Source organism: Lineus longissimus, chromosome 4 (assembly GCF_910592395.1).
Source record: "Lineus longissimus chromosome 4, tnLinLong1.2, whole genome shotgun sequence".
NCBI lineage: Eukaryota > Metazoa > Nemertea > Pilidiophora > Heteronemertea > Lineidae > Lineus > Lineus longissimus.
This window is the reverse complement of record NC_088311.1, coordinates 23,714,803-23,725,899: the sequence shown is the minus strand read 5'-3', so window position 1 is coordinate 23,725,899 and position 11,097 is coordinate 23,714,803. Positions and strand designations below refer to the sequence as shown.

The window sequence follows — 11,097 nt, the reverse complement described above, 5'->3', positions numbered from 1 at the left end:
TAGTGGAATATCTGTATTACCTCATCTAGGAAGACAAGAGACCTTATTTGTCTTGAGTGATGACATGGCAGACTTTTTGGGGACGAAGTATTGGTCTGGGCGGATCGAGGCTAATAGCATTCCGCGAAGATGACGTCACTGCAGCTACTGCCCTCTATTTCCCCAACGCTGAATTACAGGCAATGTCGGACAAACATGCGGTTTCGTAATGGATTCAGGCTTTCTAACTTGGGCAGTTAGATTCAATCTGGCACATGTCCGAGTGTTGGAAATACTACATAATTGTTCTGAATATTTCTCTCTCTGACTCTATGGTATCATTCATGCTAAAAACAATGCAGGGTCAAAGATAATTGACTTTGAAATAAGCTCAAATGCGTAGAAATAAGTGTCGATGTCCGACTGTCACGTGACTAAAACGTCATTAATATCTTATGCAAATGACCTTGTGAGCTATAAATAGTAACTTCGCGGGATGCTATTCGTATTTCCCGCGTTATGAATATAATAGTGGCGTCACCTGTTATTTCTAGGCGAACTACGACATCCCTCGAAGTGTCCATGTATGGAAGATGTAACAAATCGCGAGGGCCCGCAGAATTTGAAATTGGGAATGTGCAAATATTTCATTAAATGATCAAAATAAGACAAAAATAGAAAGTGAGTCAAAGAACTGTTATTGTCTTTATGAAGATGATGTATTGTTGCTCTCAGTTTTTTACTGTATGCACGGCTGATGCGTGAATCGTTGTTTTTGTATGCACTTTTTTTATGTGTACTGTGTAGTCGTGTGTGTACAGTATGAGTATACATGTTCCGCGCATTTTACCGATCTGCGCTATCTTAAGATTGCGCTGCGCATTCTTAGGATCCTATAATTGCGCGGCAATCTCGAGATCGCGCAAGGGAGTTGGGGGGGTCTTGCGAGCCAATGAACGAATGATGAATGATTGTCCTGCAAATAATATAACTGACTTATTGTGTTCTCTCCGAGAATTTGCAACATCAGACTGCATAAATTATGATGAAATATATGAACTATGGGTTGCCATTCCAACAATAATCTTCGGCACGGATCATGGGCTTGAATTTTGTGAAAAGTCCCATCAACTTCTGCAATGTTACAAGAAAACGAGGATGGGAAACGTGGTGTGAAAGAAAATGGTGTCCCCTACGTACTACTGTCACGAGACACTAGTCTCCCTTGTCCCACAACAACAGGTAAAACTATAGTAGTAGAATTCGTTCTATTGTTCAATGATTGTTCAGGGATTGTTAGATTTATGGTAAGGGCCGGTGTAACATCTGTGGTTGTTCCCCATGTTTCAGTGTTTCCAAACAATAGGCAGCTAGAGAGACCATGACTTTTCAATAGGAGGGATACACAGAAAAACTCGTCAATCTATTTTTGAGCGTTCCCAAACAATGAGGGGAAACACTCAAAAACAGAAACACTCAAAAACATTACACCGGGGTAAGGGGCCGTTCATAATCATCAATGTGAATAAAGGACACTTCGTGCGAAAGAAAATATTGTCCCCTACGTTATTCATTAGACTATAATCCCACCTTTGGTGACAAAGAAAATGTCGTCCCTTGTGGAGAGTAAGTCATATCATATTCGTCAAAAAGTGTCATAGTGAGATCTGTTCACATTATCAAAGGCATGGCCGCATTAATTACCACTGCTAATTAGGCTTCTGAGATGATGGTCAGTAAATATTGGTCAAAGTGTCATAGTGAGACCTGTTCACATTATTAAAGGCATTGCCGCCTTAGCGGCTTCTGAGATGATGGTCAGTATAAAATATTGGTCAAAGTGTCGTAGTGAGATCTGTTCACATTATCAAAGGCATGGCCGCCTTAGCGGCTTCTGAGATGATGGTCAGTATAAAATATTGGTCAAAGTGTCGTAGTGAGATCTGTTCACATTATTAAAGGCATGGCCGCCTTAGCGGCTTCTGAGATGATGGTCAGTATAAAATATTGGTCAAAGTGTCATAGTGAGATCTGTTCACATTATCAAAGGCATGGCCGCATTAATTACCACTGCTAATTAGGCTTCTGAGATGATGGTCAGTAAATATTGGTCAAAGTGTCATAGTGAGATCTGTTCACATTATTAAAGGCATGGCCGCCTTAGCGGCTTCTGAGATGATGGTCAGTATAAAATATTGGTCAAAGTGTCGTAGTGAGATCTGTTCACATTATTAAAGGCATGGCCGCCTTAGCGGCTTCTGAGATGATGGTCAGTATAAAATATTGGTCAAAGTGTCATAGTGAGATCTGTTCACATTATCAAAGACATGGCTGCATTAATTACCTACCACTGCTAATTAGGCTTCTGAGATGATGATATGTTCATATTTGACTTGACACAAGCCAATTTTAGCACTTACTAATTATCATGATTAATATTCATTGATAATTTTTGGTGAAATGATCACTATGACAGAACGCTAATTTACATATAATTACCAATTACCAATTATCAATTATCATTAATTGGTGAATAAACTATGTTCCATGACAATATTGTGCGACTGTAAGTGTAAATATCATAAACATTGTATTGTGTAATCATATATATCAAGGAAATGTAAATACTATTGGGATGTTATTATAAATAAAATAATTATAAACGTTTAATAAAATCTTAGTTATTAGATGTATCTCTTTATTCATTAAGTAAATCCGGATGCAAGATTACAACCAAATGTACTTGATCAATCATTAATTTTCAAAAGCATTGCTCTCAGGTTGGATGTCCATCAGCAAGCTGTGTTAGGGGATAACCTGAAATATAAAACAGTATTTATAATGAGAAGATAACATAAAACCTTACATGTAGGCCTAAGTGTCTCCCTTCTCAAACGAATGCCTGAGCATGGAGGTATCTTAATAATACCTCCATGGCCTGCAGTTATCTTAATAATACCTCCATGGCCTGAGGTATGGCCTGAGGTACAAAATACAAATCAACCACTCGGCAGTCAACTTTGGCCGGTATTAAATTAATTTACTTTCAGCATCCCATAGACAGTCACATGACAGTAATGTGACTGTTGGTGTAGCAAAAAATTAGGTGAAAAATAAAGCTACCAATGGCAATGCAAAGCTGAACATGTAAAAGTATCATCATCTCTAAAATGCGCAATCGGCAAAAAGCGCACGCTCACCCTTGCGCGATCTCGAGATTGCCGCGCAATTAACCGATCCTAAGAATGCGCAGCGCAATCTTAAGATGGCGCTAATCGGTAATTAGCGCGGAACATACACACGAATTACTGTCGTTTCGCTACATTGCCAGTTCGCTACAAGTCGTTTCGCTACATGTGGCGGTCGTTTCGCTACATGGTAGGTCGTTTCGCTACATGGTAGGTCGTTTCGCTACATGGGTGGAGTCGTTTCGCTACATGATGGGTATGGTCGTTTCGCTACAATACATGGAGGACGTTTCGCTACGTGATTAATACCCCATACGATTTCTATTAGACCCAATCCACAATAATCAAAAAGGTTATTTATTCATGGCTTATGGCCAATCTCATTACCAATCTGGCTTCACGGCCTATTAGTGTATTACATCTGACACCTTTGTTTGGTTATCTAAGGCAACAACAGACTCAGTCAACCTTGAAGGAAAGTTTGCGTGTGTTACATAAAACCACTACCTGTCACATTTTATACCTTCCAATGCTTGGTTCAAGCATGCAGTGCAAGCAGAATATTCTTTCTGGCAGGGTGTGCACACTTTGACTCATTTCAACATTATGAAATAGCCAAATTACATGTGTTCAGCATCAATGTTCCAAAAGGTGGGTGTCACCTACTAAATCTTGACATTATATCGTTTTACAGGCAAAAGGGATTTTGGAAGAGAGCCCAACTTTCCTTTGATTATTTTTTTGTGGAAAATATGTATTTTTAGGAGTCATTGCATGAGAGAATCAGGCATAATCTGGTACTTTCATTGGATCTGGCTGAAAGTTGCTTTTTTCATGACTTCTTGTAGAATTGATGATATTATGTATCTGTTTCAATTTCTCATTCCAGATGCTAAAAACCCTCTCCGCGATTGCAACTGAAGAATCTTGTATGATTTGCAAGGGTATGTATATCAGCACGACGCTGGATCGGCATGATATGCCATGACCTAGCTCACATTTATTTCCATAATAAGGTCAACCTCTGCCAAAGGAAAGCAAATCATGTGAAAAATTGAGATTCAACCATAATTTTTCGGCATTTAGTATAATGACTGCTGAGTACTAATACAAATACTAGCAGAAATGCTGTAATTTTATGACACATTTGTGCCAATTAATTATTTCAGATGACACAACCTTGTCCGCAATTGCATTCAAAGATTCTTGTTTGATTTCCAAGAAGAAGGGTAGGTATAGTATCTGGTTATGACTCGTCTGCCTTGTCAATAGAGGTGCCACTGTCAAATCTGTGTTATTGTTGGTAAAATAAACTTGTAACTTGACTCCCACAGATCCTCAAGGCAGTGAAAATATTCCAGACTTATAATTGGCGAGTTATATGGAAAAAGGATGAAACAATTTATTTTGGCATGAAGAATACAAATTACGAAACACATTCTAACTGTTATCGCGATTGCAACTTTATTATGTGCACTCTCCTAACTAATCAAAGATATTAAAACTTTCAACATATCCATAATTTGAATTTCAAAATGAAAGATTTTTATACCAAGAAATGTTTATAAAATGCCGTAATAAATTCGGTACAAATTTTTCCATATCATGTTTTGGTCATGTAATTAAAAATGAATTGACAGTGACACTTCTCTCTCCAAATCAGGCGGGTTATTCAAAAGTTGTAACCATAGTAAGATGTTTTGTGTGTGTGTGTGTGTGTGTGTGTGTGTGTGTGTTTGAGACGGGATAGGAAAAGGGTGCGGGAGGTCATGTGGGGCGGGGGGGAGAGACTATGGTGACTGTTGTGAGAGTTGGAAGTGTGTCTGATGACCGACTTGCTCATTTTGTAGCTATTGTTGTTATTCTAGTTGTTAGAGTAGTTATCGTAGTTATCTAGCTATCGTAGTTATCTAGCTATTATAGTTGTTATTCTTTTGTTTCTTGCTTATCATCTATTTAAACCTATTCAGCTTTCAGTTGTCCAGGCCAGGCCAGGTGACCAATGACGATGATAGATTGGGTTCGATTCAAGCTATACGCTTGGTGTATTTGGTTATCGTGACTGGCGACTTGAGTCTATCTCATCTCATGTCCAAGGCGCGGTGGCTGGGTCCCAGGCATGCTTGCCACTTTGTTCTGCGGTCCTCATCTAAGTTTCGACGGTGATGACATGGACTTAGGTTCAAAGTACGTGTTCCCTTTGAGTCATTGTGGTTGATTGATGGGGGGAATAGACAGTTGCGTGTCGCTAGTCATTCAATTGGTCCCCTTGTTTTAGAGTGTTGGCGGGATAAGTCTTACGACTGTTAACAATAGTAAGCAATAGCTGGCCAGCGATCCCCTACCTGATCTCGAGGGGGATGGAATGACTGGGGTTAAGACCTGTTGTTAACCTGCGGAATTTCGTCGGATGAAATGTCAGGCGTGTCCGTGTGGGACTTGTGCTGAACCTGTTTAGTACAAATGACGAAGACATTGGGCTCTTTGGATAACAACAGTGTTCTTCACCTCCTTGTGCCTCACAAAGCTAATAATATACACCCCCTGAAATCGACAAGACGGCGATGAAGAAGGAGAGCCGGCCTCCAACTCGTCAGCCGTGAAGACACTGGATGGACCCCAAGAAGATGTTGCTGCCAATGTTGGAGCCATACAGGGTAAGCATCACTTTGTCGTCAGTTATGTCTGGATTAAAGAAGATGTCAAAATAACTCTGAAAAAAGTATCAATCTGTCGTACAATTTCAACTTTATACGTATTGGGGTGCTACACTCAATTCTGTTCAATCTGTTTTGAAACCTCTTCAACCAATTTGGTTCAAGAATGCAATTGAATGTGCTTTGTTGAATTCGCATTGACTGATTCTCATTAAAACTTGTGGTGTGCGCGTTAATACATATCAAAACAGTCCGTTGACAGGGGTCATGCACACAAGCTTGTGTTCTGTCTTGATTATCTACTGATTACAACAAAGGGCAGGGACACTCATCCGCGAAAGGCACGTTACTACAATACGTGGCAAGAGTTGCACTTTTCAAATCGAATTGCATGCGCATTAGGCCAAGTGTGGTGCAGCCGTTTCGAAACTTGTGTAGCCAATTCGTATTCCGAAGAGTGCTCTCTGGAAAACTGTTTTAAATCGGATTCAGTGTGAACGCAGCATGCAGTAGAAACACACAGAAATTAGATAAACCCCTCAACAAAATATATGATTCTTTTTAGGCAGCCCGAGCCAACATTGTACAAGGGCCACAAGGTCCAGGGACACAAGGACATGAAGGACAAGGGACACAGGAACAAGGGACACAAGGACAAGGGACACAGGAACACAGGGACAAGGGACACAAAAGACGATGTTGCAGTCTACAGGGTGAAATTTTGATCTGAATCTTGACGACCAAATAATTAGGAGTCGATCAGAGAAAAATAATAAAAAAAGAAGTAAAACTTAAAGGGTGTCATTGAAATTAATGTCAACTTATACATAGGAATCATCCCAAATAGACTGAAGCCAAAAGAAATTATTTCTTTTCTGTGAACCCTCTACCCCCTTATTAATATTATGACTAAAAACTGAAGACTCTGTCTTCATGTCTTCAACAAATGAAATTGGCCAGGATTCATGAAGATTACGCCTGCCAAAGAGTTTGCCGATCAACATTTTATTCCCAAGAAAACGCTGTCAACTGACAACCATCTCGCCCATATGAAAAGAAGAAAATCTTTTGGTTTCAATCTATTCATTTTGAGATAGGTCCTTGAATGTATTTTTCCTGTTATCTAGCCCTCTGCAGATTGAGATGATGGCTGTCGAGAAGATCCAACCACTCAACCACAGTCTACAATTCGTGCTATGGTAGATGTGACTCTCAACGATTTTGGATGACAAAGGAATCCAATGCATATATGGTAAATATAAACAGATGACAAGACGGTAAATGGGTGAACACGCCATGGACTGAGTTCGTTTCATCAAGTCGCAAAATGGTTGATTTTATCTTCAAACTGCACGAGCAACCTCAGTTTGGAATTGAATTGCTAATCAAGTGTCAAGTACTCTAGCGTTGTGGTCGTCAGTATTCTAAGCCTTTTAGAAAATTAACTGGTAAATTTGATAAAACTGAATGAAAGGCCCTACGGCACATGCATCAATCATGGTAGAATAATTGAGTAACCTTAAATTTTGTTTTCCAGTCGCTCACTGATACGGGCAGACGACGGAGATTCGAGTGGATTCAGTGGATCGAATGGTTGCGCTGAGGGATATCCATGTGCAGGAGTGATGAACCACAGTTCAGCAAACGATGCCTTGACAGACCAATTCAAGGAGAACCTTCGCTAAGATGAAGAAGGGAACGTGTTTACTGTGTGGATGGGAAGGACACTTAAATGTCCGTCATTCTAATAGACTATTATGACAATATTCTAATTGACTAGAATGACAATCTTAACTCGAAAGGGACTCTCTGGACTTACAGAAAGCTACGGACATAGAGCCCTGACATGATACCCTGCAGCCACCATGAGGACAGCCTATCTCATACCTACGGAAGGATGCCATCACACGGTAATATAAACAAATCAATTTCAGTTTTTCAAATGCCCTTAGGTATAGCCATTGGCCTGATTTAGAGATTGTGAGCTCTCTGTTGAGGAACAATTTTCAAATGTTATTTTTGCGACACCAATTACAGTGCAATTTTCATCAAACTCGCGGTGATGATAGTTTGGACCAATCTCAATTAGTAAAACAATAAAATGTTGCAAAAAGAACTGGACGATAAAGAATGTTCTTGGTTGTAAACAGGATAATTTAGTTATGTACATGCAAAGTCAAAGGCTTTAATCACGTTGAAGGGGGACTATAAGCAGGAGGGGGGGGGTTAAATTGGCCATCTTCAGGTGACTAATATGCAAAGTAAGAGCACTGGGTCAGGTTATATTCAGCACTAAATGTATCCCTCATACAGCGTGAATAGTTTCGACATACTCTGAGAGGTGAGAGACCCCTATTGGTGACTTTGTGTTAAACTTATCTTGCCTCCTTGCGGCTGCCTTTTGATTCCTCTTTGGAAAGCTGCCCAGGCACTTATTTGTAATGAGCATGAATATCAACTGTTGCTGATAAACAATAGCTGAAGACTCGGTAGAAACCCTTTGGTAGTGATGGTCAGGGTCTGGTTGCAAGTATTGAATAAAAGTAAAAGTGTGTTGTTTTATTACATAAGCAGTATCATGGCAACACCTTTTTGCACTCAATATAAAGAATGGTTAAAACTATCATCTGTGCAATTCTGAAGAAAATCGCGTTGTTAGTATTCTAAAATACCTGGATTTAGAATGAACCGCACTTGTGTAAATGCACCATGTGCCAACAAAGCCTCGTTTTGAGTTCAGCGGTTATGGTTAGGCCGCTTGGGTTGGTGCAATGTCGGTATTGATTGACTAACCAAAACCACAAGGGTGGAGCTAAACCTCGGCTCAAAATAATGACTTGGAAAATGCTCCTTAACCAAACTGCCCTTTTGACAAAACTTCCCAAATTCTAGTCCTTTACCTCCCTCTGAAACTGCTGATTAAGGATAGAATTAGTCATTGTAATGAAATCAGGCATGTCGGGGAGGAACACAGATTTGTGTCTCTTGCTCATCAAAAGCAGCGCTCAGCGTGAGAGTCCTAAATGAAGGTTTAATAGAGAAGATGTTTTCGAAAAGTTCTTCGTCTGAAACCTATAGCACTTTTCTTAACCAGCATGAATTGTCTACTACCACAAGATTATACGGTCAGCACAATGGCCCGGCCCCTTGACATTGAATTATCAACTTGAGCATGAATGAACAACCTTAATTTTATGTTGTCTTTTTCTTTTCAGCATGATGAGCCGTCCCACAGAAGGGAGAAGGATGTTGTTGACCCAGCACATCCCAACCATGCTCCCATCGCCGTCAAGTAACAGTACGACGGTTAGATTGTATTTTGTCACCGTAGGCTTTATCGTTTTATCAAAATATCTGATTGAAAGGTGATTTAATGAAAATTCAAATTTTTCTGATGGTGAGAAGGCAAATATTTACTCTGCTTATGACAAGCATAGATTGTTTTAATCTATGTTTGGTTATGATCATGACTTGTGCCATGGTTCAAAATCTTACACTTTTCAAAGAAGGGATTGAAATTATCATTATGGCTTGTTTATGGCTAACAAGGGAGCCAATGATAAGTCGCTCCAGAACCCAAACAAAATAATTTTCAAGCTAAGTTTTGTTCTTAAGATAAGAAGGAATAATAATTTGGGGATGGGTTGTTTGTGGCTACCAGAGAAGCCAACAGCTGCCAGATGAGGACCCTGAAATTCTTTTCAGGCAAAAGTTATTTGTATGCTTAAAAATCACCGAATTCATCAGATATTTACTGGTATATCCATCACTTTTGACATGGGGTCCATGTGTTCTTGTTTCGCTGACCCCACGAAACAAGAACACATGTGTCTGATGGAACTGTAGGCCTTTCATACTGTTTCTCAATCTCATCAGTACCACAGAATCAACTGACATGGCCTGGGCTCTGATGCCCATGACCTTACATCACACTGGCTGGTTCAGTTGCTCAATACATGTACTATGCTCGAGACAAATGACCAACAGTGAATTGTTGAATTTGAATTTCCTCCTTGAAGAAATACCAAAACATCTTTCCAGTTGAACTAAAACAGTCAGATTTAAAACTCTCACTGTTTTATTCGAAATTTAAAGACTGATCCTTCCCTAGTGGTCACACTGTGAGCCGTTGTCAAAGCATGTCATTCGACAATGGTGGCATGCATGCATGTTTTGTTATGGCTTACCAGGGACCCCAAATTGTTGATGATGATGTTGTACATGGGTACATCACCTTGGGCAATGAGTGATCACAATGGTTCCTTGATGACAATTTTTTACATGATACTGAATTGATTGAGAAAAGTGTAGCTTAAAAACGTCAACTTTTAGACGTTTTAAAACTTTTGTCCTGTATGAATGTATTTGTAAATCTTGCATGTAAATATTTTGTAAAATGTCTAATGAGATCTAGACTCCATGACTTGGCAAAAAGTATGGCAAAGCCAACTTTTAATCTTTGCCCTGTCGAGGTCACCTCTTTTGTCATGCAAACGACATGTCATAACTGCTCCCTTTGTTATGCTGTGGCAGCCAGCTCTGTCCACTGGCCATGACAAATGTGGTTCCTTTGTTATTCAAATCATCAGCAGTGACCAAATCTATTGTAAGCTCACATGGCTCACCTGAAGGCATGAACAATAGGTTTTAATACAATAGCTATTCATGTATTATAAACATGATGAATGCATGGAGAGGTTTAGTGCTAACTCAAACCATTGTGGTGGAGTACACGTAGTTGAGTCTATTGTTTTTGATCTCAATTTAGCATTGTGTTGCAAGGACACTTATCAGTGTTTCTTTGTGACATCTTGTAAAGAAGTTGACCACGTCTTAAAGGGATAGAAAAACTATCATATCTCCCGGTCCTCTTCTTGTATTGGGCTTTCGGAGTGGTGCAGCCAAAAAATAATGTACTACGATCATTGTATGAACTATAATATACAATGTATTAAGTCATTTCAAACATAAGCACCTGTCACCTGTGTGATGGAGATGGCGACTCCCTCCGACTGCGTAGGTTTTCTCCCGGTATGCGGGTTTCCTCCTACACTACATTCCAAATCGTCATCTGTTTTCTTTGTAATGTACAGCAATAAAGTTTTTTTGAAAGAGAAACATTTTTTTTCTTATTGACTCGCCTGTTGACACACCATCACTAATCGAAACTTTTCATCGGAGCCACTGTTGTGCTTACCAGATATTGACCTTAAAAATTGGTCAAATAAAAAATCCCCCCCCCCCCCCCGAGGTCATCTTACCAAGTGGATTAT

At 39.7% G+C, this 11,097-nt stretch overlaps 1 long non-coding RNA gene across 3 annotated transcripts; it reads left to right on the top strand.

The window, feature by feature from the left end:
* Positions 1–600: 600 nt before the first annotated feature.
* On the top strand, positions 601–10,942 carry LOC135486958 (uncharacterized). Of its 3 annotated transcripts, XR_010446759.1 has the most exons (9): positions 3,481–3,818; positions 4,057–4,111; positions 4,337–4,396; positions 5,138–5,824; positions 6,390–6,423; positions 6,478–6,537; positions 6,952–7,076; positions 7,362–7,734; positions 9,040–10,942. It is a non-coding gene; the product is annotated as an uncharacterized LOC135486958 (long non-coding RNA). The 3 variants fall into 3 exon arrangements; XR_010446758.1 differs by lacking the exon at positions 3,481–3,818 and adding an exon at positions 601–660 and having other exon boundaries at positions 6,390–6,537; XR_010446757.1 differs by having other exon boundaries at positions 6,390–6,537.
* The last annotated feature ends 155 nt before the right edge of the window (positions 10,943–11,097 follow it).